The sequence below is a fragment of the Sparus aurata genome, chromosome 5, assembly GCF_900880675.1.
Source record: "Sparus aurata chromosome 5, fSpaAur1.1, whole genome shotgun sequence".
Lineage (NCBI taxonomy): Eukaryota > Metazoa > Chordata > Actinopteri > Spariformes > Sparidae > Sparus > Sparus aurata.
In genome coordinates, this window is record NC_044191.1 from 3,060,973 (window position 1) to 3,070,179 (window position 9,207).

At 47.5% G+C, this 9,207-nt stretch overlaps 1 pseudogene; it reads right to left on the minus strand.

Annotated features, from left to right (window-relative positions):
- Window positions 1-1,390: 1,390 nt before the first annotated feature.
- LOC115581645 (uncharacterized) lies at window positions 1,391-3,088 on the minus strand (annotated as a pseudogene).
- Window positions 3,089-9,207: the final 6,119 nt, after the last annotated feature.

Sequence of the window (9,207 nt, forward strand, 5' to 3'; positions counted from 1 at the left end):
ATATCTACATACATGTCAAGCTAATAATTTTGACTAACCATCATACTTTGGTTTTGTAGAAATTGCATTCACTAACACAGACCACGCCAAGTGCTGATATGAATTTAGAAAGGTTTATTGAACAGAATGAATTTTGTAGGATCGACGATGTGTGAGAGGGATAGATTGAGGGTTCAAGGGGAGGGAAGGAGGCTAGGAGGGGTGAGGGATAAGGGTCGAGGGTAGAGGGATGACGGGATGGGGGTCGAGGGATGAAGGGATGGAGGGATGAAGGGATGAAAGGGGAGTCGGGGTTGTAGGGTGTACGATGAGGGAGGAGGTTGGTGGACCGGCGTGGTTTGGTGGCGGTGGGACGTAGGTGAATCTGGGAAGCCGAGTCTCCATGCTTCCTCTTTCGGGAATGATCCCCAAGAGGACTTCAGGCGGAAAGGTGCAAGTGGGCATTTCTGATGTCGTTCAGGTTGTGGCGGATGTACGTGAGGTACGTGGGGGAAGACCAACGGCCGAGGATTTTTATGGTGTGGTCAGGGATCCCCTGTCTGGAAGCAGTGGAGGCGGCTCCTATGCGGAATGAGTGACCTGAATAAAGCTCGGGGAGTATTCCGGATCTGGAGAGGATTTAACGAAAATGGTGGTGAAACCAGAATCGTGAGGCAACTTGGCCTGTTTCTGAGACGAACGGAGGGTCTTGGGGGGGAAGCTTGGTTGGCTAGTCTTGAAGTGACGTAGTTGCGAATGGGTTCGTATGGACTTAGGAAAGAGTCTAGGCGGAAGAAGTAAATGGGTTGAGGTTGACCAGACTGGTTGGTCTTGCTGAGTTTGAGGTGGAAGATGAGGGTGTCGGCGGACTGGATGGAAATGTCAGATAGAGAGGCGTGTTGAGTAGGTTGGTAGACAAGGGATGGAGCGGTGAATTCTGAGCAGCGTAGGAATCCATAGAAAGCTAATAAGAACATGGACTCTGGGACTTTGTCGATGTGAAGACAGATAGCCGGAGCGGAGAGTACTAATGCAGCGGGCAAGGAGGTCTGAAGTGAGGGGCAAACGTTTCGTTGTGGGGCGAGGTTCGGCCTTACGTAGGCCTTTGAATAGCATGCTTATGTGTGAGTGGGATGAGGCTGGACAGGGGGCCCCTGAGGATAGTTTGGCGAAAAAGTTAATGCCGCTGATGTAAACGTGGGTGGTGGATGATTTTATCTTGAGGATGGAATGGGCAAATGTAATGAAGTTGGAGAGTGTTAGGAAGTCGAAAGAAGGGAACGGGAGGCTGTAAGTGGAGTGGAAAGTTTTGTAACAATTCCATCTGGTCAGGTACGATGAGAGCATAAGCGGAGCGACGCTGTTGAGGATGGCGTCTCGGGAAACGGAGACTAGATGTTCCAGTGGCGGAGTCAGTTGAATATGGTTGCTGAAAACGGTGGGACTGGGGTCGGAAGAGGTTCGGAGGCTGGTGCCAATTGTCTGAATCTCTGAAAAGAGAAACGAAAAAGTTAGTCAGCGACTGAGTTTTATGACCTGGGATGTGGGAGACACGGATGATGAATTGGTGTTGGGCTGAGACCAGGGTGAGCCTTCGTATGAACTGCATGATGTCAAGGCAATGCGACCGCCCTTTGTCGATTATGTCAACGACGGCGCTGTTGTCTGAGTATATGACGATGGTCTTCTTTGACCATTCGTGGCCCCAAAGGATGGCTGCTATCAGGACTGGATACATTTCGTATATGGTCGAGGAAGGAGTGAGGGAAGAGAATTCGGGCGGCCATGTGGCTGAGAAACACCTGCCGCCATAATAGCCGCCGAAGCCGCCGGAAGGGGCTGCGTCTATGAACAGCTGGATGTCTTCTGGTTTAGTGACGTGGTCATCGTAAAAGAACAAGATGCCGTTCCAGGAACTGATGCCACAGTTTTAGCTCCATCTTGCATGCTTCGTCCAGCGGAACGTGGGCATGGAGAGATGGGACGGAAGCAGCTATGGAGAGGAGGTGTGACAAGAAGGAACGACCTTGGGGGATGATACGGATGGCATAGTTGAGGTGGCCTAGCAGCGAGAGTAATTGCCGTTTGCTGCATTTGTGGGCCAGAAGGAAGTTTGAAATGAGTAGGGCGATCCGGTGGGTTTTCTCGGGAGGAAGGGATGCTTGGAATGAAACGGAGTCTAGGGTGATGCCCAGGAACTCCAAGGAAGTGCTGGGGCCTTCCGTTTTCTCTGGGGCTAGGGGAACTCCGAGTTCGAGGAATGTGGAGGTCAGAGTGTTGAGACCGTGTAATGAGGGTGAAGATGGCGGCGTGATGACGAGAAAGTCATCGAGGAGGTGGAGGACATGGGGGAGTTTGTGGTTGTTAGTCAGGATCTAGCAGAGTGCTTCGGATAGAGAGTTGAATATTTTCGGGCTGCTTTTGCACCCGAAGGTCAGACGCACTGCAAAGTAGTATGCACCATTCCAGAGGACGCCGAAAAGACACCAGAAGTCGGGGTGGATGGGGAGGACTTTAAATGCGCTGGTGATGTCAGCCTTGGATAGCCAGGCTCCTTGGCCGGCTAGGCGGATGAGGGAGATGGCGTGGTCGATTGAAGTATAATGCATGGAGAAATCTGGACTGGGAATTAAGCTATTGATACTTGGGACGGTCGATCCGTGGGGGGATGAGAGGTCTATGATTAGTCTCTTTTTTCCTGAGTATTTTCTAGTGGCTATGCCGATTGGACTGATTCTGTATGTTGGGAAGGGTGGGCTGGAAAATGGGCCGATCATGAAGGATTCTTTAACTTCCTTATCCAGGAGTTTGTCGACTATATCGGGCTCGGTGATGGCTGACTGCAAATTGTGGCATGTGTAGGAGGAATCTGGCGTGACCTGCAAACCTGGGTGGAAGCCGTGTGTAAAACCCTGGATGAGGAATTTAACGAACTGGCGGTCTGGATGGTTTTTTAAGGCGGTGGCGAGAGCGTTGATTTTGATTGGTGTATTGAGATACTTACACAAGCTGTGCTTGGTGGGGTTATGAGGGCACAGAAGGAGCAGGTGTGGAGGAATCGGCAACTAGAGGCGCTGCACCCCAGGTCATTGAAATTGTTACACACCATCCTCCCGCCCTGGTCAAGGATTGGTCTTCCTCTCTTATCCACGCCTTTGGGAAGGGGGGCCGAGGGGGGTTGGCGGGGTGTTAGCTGGTTTCGGGATGATAGACGGAGGGGGGGGCTGCTGTGGGCAGGCTGCAGAAAACAGCAGGGTTCTGTTTATTTTGGGCTGAGGTGGTGCGAGGCAAGGGAGTGGAGAGGGTGCATGCTGTGGCCGGGTGGCCGGGTGGGATGGTGCGCCGCACAGGTCACAGTTGAGGGAAGGGCGAGCTGCGAAAACGTGGCAATACAGCTCGGGGTCTAAAGTGCCCCAGTATGTTCCCTGGTTAAACTGTTGCAGACGTCCGGTGGCTTGTGATGCAAAGAGGATGTGATAGGTGTAGAAACCGTGTCCGCCGAACCACAAGGCCAGGTCAAGGATCAGTGACAGGTAGTCGTCCCGTTCTGACCTGCGGTCGGGGAAGGTGGAACAGATGATGTCGCGGTACAGTGAGAAAGTGAAAGCGAATTCGACGGCTGTGAGTTCTTTGGAGCGGGTGGTGAGTGGTTGTTTGAGTTCGACGGGGTTGTGTGAAGTTAGCACTTCCCTGGGGAACTGGGGATAGCATGAGGAAGGGTGAATGAGTTGAGCGAGGTCAACGTAGTTACCGGCAAGGATCTGATGCCTGAGTGAGGGTGACACGGGGGATGGTCGAGCGGGTGCGGCTGGGCGTGCTACAGGTGGTGCGGTGGCTAAGGTGAAGCTGTTGGGCGGGGGAAGATGGGTGGGAAAGGCGCTGAAATCTGCTGCGGGTGGAGCTGTGGAAAAAAGGGGCGCATGAAATGGAGGATGAGAAATGTTATTTACATGTGGGTTATGGGGGGAGGGGAGGGTAGGGGAAGGGAGGGGGAAAATGAGAAACAGGAGGAAAAGGAGGATTTTGACCAGTAAGTCGCTGTTGGAGGTGCGGGCTGGGTGACGGTGGTGGCCTGTATCGAGATGGGAGGCGCTGAGGTGGTCAGGGAAGATGGGATAGGAAAGGTAGAAATGAGAGAAGAGGAAAGGATGCTGGGATGGAGGGATGCGTGTGCTCGGGTTGTCTGTGAGGGCTGAGGAAAAAGGGAAGAAGGTTGGGATAACTCTGGGACAGAAAGGGCCTGTGCAGAGTGTGATACGACCTGGCCCTCTGAGAGGGCTGATCCTGAAGGCTGGGCGGGACGCTGTGACGTCATCGACGTTGCTGCGGACGCGGCGCTGCGAACCCAGAAGTGCTCGGGAAGCTCGGCGAGGGAGAGTGGTGCGTTGCTTAGAGTCCGTGAGGAGTTGGAAAAGTTTTGCCTTTTTGTCGGAGCGATGGAAAGGGATGTTGAGTTGGCTGGGTGTGTGTTTGAGGCGAGCGACTGTCCAGTCGGAGATGTTTGCGGCTGAGGCACCGTTGGAGAGTTGACGGGGTGGATCCGGGCCGGAGTAGCTTCGCCTGTTGCTCGAGCGCCTGGACGTCGAGTGGGTAGGTGATGGCTGTGTGGAGCGGCCGATGTCCCTTGGACGCTGAAGACGGGATCTTCCCCTTAGGCTGCTGGAAGGTGAAGGTCCAAAGATGTCGGCAATGTTGGAAGATGAATGCTGAGAGCCCCAGGGAATGTGGATGACGGAGCGCATCCGAGGTAGCTGAGAGGATTGGATATTGTCGTTGATTGATGGAGAGGTTTCTGGGACTTCTGGAGTGTGGTGATCTCCTTCAAATGTGTCGCTGTCTGACGGGTAGAGAAGGAGCTGGTCCATTGTTAAGGTAAGCGTTCTTTTTCTTTTTCTTTTTCTTTCGCTGTCGGTCTGTCACGATCATGTGAAGACTGAGTCAAGGAGAAAGAAACGGATGCGGTGTGCTTAAGTACTTTTGGTGCAGAAATTGGGACGCGTTTGAGGCGTGGTCTTAGTTCCCGAATCTACTTTAACAAACTTCATTTATTGTTGTACCCTCTGCTGGTTAAAAATCCAAAAAGTAATAATTCAGAGTAATGTAAACTTTTCAAATGTTTCTCTGTTCCCTCATTTCCCCACCTCTTACCTCCTAAATGTAACATTACTGTGTTTGTTTATTATCTAAGTTTGTCTTTTGCATCCCTCGGGATCAATTTGTCTCCGTCCTCCTCACCCTCTGCCATTTTTCCATCAAGTAACGTAACTTACTCAAGCTCCCCTGTCTGTATTCCCCTGCAGCAGAGACGTTGTAGGCATCAGTCCAAGGACTGGTTCGTAATGTCACCGTCATACGGAAGTGCTTCTGTCGGCTCCACATACACGGCTGTGTATGGCAGTGGCGTAACTGACTGATCCTTTTATTTCAGACCGCAGCAGAAAGCTCTGCTGTGCTGAGCTTCAGAGATGTTTGGAAAACTGTAGCTTGGACGCTACCGCACTACTTGGTCAATAAAAGAGCTAAGCTACTGAAAAGCTATGTGTTTCAGAAAACAGCGACACTACCACCATGCTACTGAGAAATGTAGTTAAACTAGTAACAACGCTACTTGTAGCGATGTTACTGCTCAAAACTGTCTAATCGCAGAGTAGCCAACATGGTTCCACAGGGATAATAGAGTTTTGCTAAAAACAGAATTTCAGTTTTATTAGTTTCCCCTAACTCAACAACTCACAAAACTCTGTGATTATATAAGGAAGTGTGGTATAATGCTGGACAGCTTGGCAGAGAGTATTTTCTTGTGGTGGATATACAGCTACATTAATGCTTTTCAGTGTCAGTGAAAATGCCTTTTATTATACTTTGACCATTGATAATGTTGCAAATTAGATAGACACTCTCATAATAAGTGCATTCTAGTAACACATGCTGCTGCTCAGTGATGTGCACGGGGGGGGCAGGGGGGGCGATTGCCCCCCCTTGTGGCCCAGTTGTTTAAAAACGTGCGCTAAAGTGCCCTCATGGGAACCAAAACGTGTGCTAAACTGCCCTCTTGGGTGGAAAAAACACACTAAACTGCCCCTTGGCTGGTTAAAACATGATAAACTGCCCTCTTGGGTGGCAAAATACAACTGCCCTCTTGGGTGGCAAAAATGCACGCTAAAGTGCCCTCTTGGGAGGTAAAAACGCATGCTAAAGTGCCCACCTGGTTGGCAAAATACAACTGCCCTCTTGGGTAGCAAAAACGCGTGCTAATGTGCCCTCTTGGGAGGCAAAAATGTGTGCTAAAGTGCCCTCTTCGGAGGCAAAAAATGGTGCTAAAGTGCCTTCTTGGGTGGCAAAAACGCATGCTAAAGTGCCCTCTTGGGAGGCAAAAACGCGTGCTAAAGTGCCCTCCTGGTTGGCAAAACACACTTAAGTGCCCTCGTTGTTGGCAAAACAAATTAAACTGCCCTCTTGGGTGGAAGAAACACTAAACTGCCCTCTTGGCTGGTTAAAACATGATAAACTGTCCACTTGGGTGGCAAAAGGGCCCTCTTAGGTGAAAATACATGTTTAAGCCTAGGCTGAGGAGCTAGCCTAGTTAAGTCTTGCGGGAATAGCTTTTTTAAGCTAGCCAGTAAAATTAAAAGTGGGGTTAGCATTGCATATCAGGGTTACTGCCAGGTTTAAGTTGACCCCCCGCCAGGCTAAGCATTTGGGATTTTTTATTCTATTTTAATTTTTAAAAATGTTTTTCTTTAAAATACCTTTTTAAGTGCACAGCTCAGTTGGAAACATATACAGTGGCTTGCAAAAGTATTCACCCCCCTTGAACTTTTCCACATTTTGTCATGTTACAACCACAAACGTAATTGTATTTTAATGGGATTTCATGTGATAGACCAACACAAAGTGGTGCATAATTGTGAAGTGAAAAGAAAATGATACAAGGTTTTCAAACATTTTTAAAAATAGAAAACTGAAAAGTGTGGTGTGCAAAAGTATTCACCCCACTTTACTCTGATACACTTAAATACAATCCAGTGCAACCAATTGCCTTCAGAAGTCACCTAATTAGTAAATGGAGTCCACCTGTATGTAATCTAATCTCAGTGTAAATACAGCTGATCTGTGAAGGCCTCAGAGGTTTTCTAGAGAACATTGTTGAACAAACAGCATCATGAAGCCCAAGGAACACACCGGACAGGTCAGGGATAAAGTTTAAGGAGAAGTTTAAAGCATGGTTAGGATATGAAAAAATATCCCAAGCTTTGAACATCTCACAGAGCACTGTTAGAGTCTGCAAAAGACTTGAAACTGGGGCGGAGGTTCACCTTCCAGCAGGACAACGAGGCTAAACATATAGCCAGAGCTACAATGGAATGGTTTAGATCAAAGAATATTCATGTGTTAGAATGGCCCAGTCAAAGTCCAGACCTAAATCCAAGTGAGAATCTTTGGCAAGACTTGAAAATTGCTGTTCACAGACACTCTCCATCCAATCAGACTAAACTTGAGCTATTTTGCAAGAAGGAATGGGCAAATATTTCAGTCTCTATATGTGCATCGCTGGTAGAGACTTACCCCGAAAGACTTGCAGCTGTCATTGCAGGGAAAGGTGGTTCTATAAAGTATCGACTCAGGGGGGTGAATACTTTTGCACACCACACTTTTCTGTTTTTTATTTTTAAAAATGTTTAAAAACCATGTATCATTTTCCTTCCACTTCACAATTATGCACCACTTTGTGTTGGTCTATCACATAAAACCCCATTAAAATACAATTACATTTGTGGTTGTATTATGACAAAATGTGGAAAGGTTCAAGGGGGGTGAATACTTTTGCAAGCCACTGTATGTACATGCTTCATCATAGTTTGTTTCTTTTGAGGTGTCAAATAAATATTTTAAATGTGTATTGTTTCCTGTGTTTTTATCACAGAGCCCTATTGGGTGAAGAAAACACACTAAACTCCAGAAGACTTATTAAGACCAAGAAATACTATGAAACATTACTGTTGCAATGACTTAATGTTGGGCCCCTTTTTGATCTATATTAAGCCAGAGCTATATCTCACAGAACCAGTTTGGATTATCTGGTGCTAATATGGTGTTAAAATGCACTAGAATACAGGAAATGGCATCTACTTAATTGAAAATGTTCTGGGGGAGGGCCCCCAGACCCCCTAGGGTTTTATTTCCTTCATACATCCATGTCTCTGTGTGTTCTTCACAGTCCAATGTTGAATCTACACAGTTCTCGTGGATGCTGATCCTAACTACAAATGAACTTGAGTAGTCTGTCTAGTTAGTCTGTTTTAAGGCTATATAATGTGCCATTTGTATAACATATAAACATGTCTAAAGTGCCCTCGGCAACACACGGAACTTAGTACCCTCTTCAGTGATGAGAACGCGCTGTATGTGCCCTTTTTTTTCTTTTCGCCCCTGCCCTTCAAAAAGTCTGTGCACGCCACTGCTGCTGAGAGGCAACAGCCATAGCCAAGTAGTATTCACATGAAAGCACATCGCTAACACTGGGCGCAGTCAAGACTAGGCTTATGTTCAGACTTAGAATCCATTTTAAAGACTAGTCTTAACTAAGATTGACTTAGCAATTAAAGCCAGACATAGTAAAGCCCAGTTGATGCAACTGGCCAGTGGTGTGCAGATGTGAAGTAGCACTGGCCACAATGTTGTAATGGGAGATCATTACCATGATAACACACAATGTAGTTTATTTTGACCCAGTACCACCTACACCACTGCTGGAAATACTCACTAGAGCAGTGGTCCCCAACCACCGGGCCGCGGTCCGCAGAGAAAGAATAAATACGTTATTTTATTTCCGTTATATTGACGATCATACTCGGAAAGTTGTTTTATTTTGAAAAACGGATTCTCTTTAGATAATGCTCCAATTGAATGCTCCATTCAAATCAACATTGATTTGAAAGAGTTTTGTCCATTTCAGGAAAAGCACCAGTGGTAATTATTCTAATGGTATCAAATGCTGTCAGAGATATTTCTGTCCCGTCACTTTATCACCTGCCTATATAGCTATGTCCATTTTGCTTTGAAGGCACATCAGTAGCACATTTTCTCTATCTTCATCTTAAAGACTCAAGGTAATGTTGGAAAATGATAAATCGAAGTCACTCTGTATGAGTTACTTTCTGTAAAGACTAATAAAGATTCCTGGCCTCTATTATTATTTAAGAGAGATCAAAGTGCAAAATTAGTCCC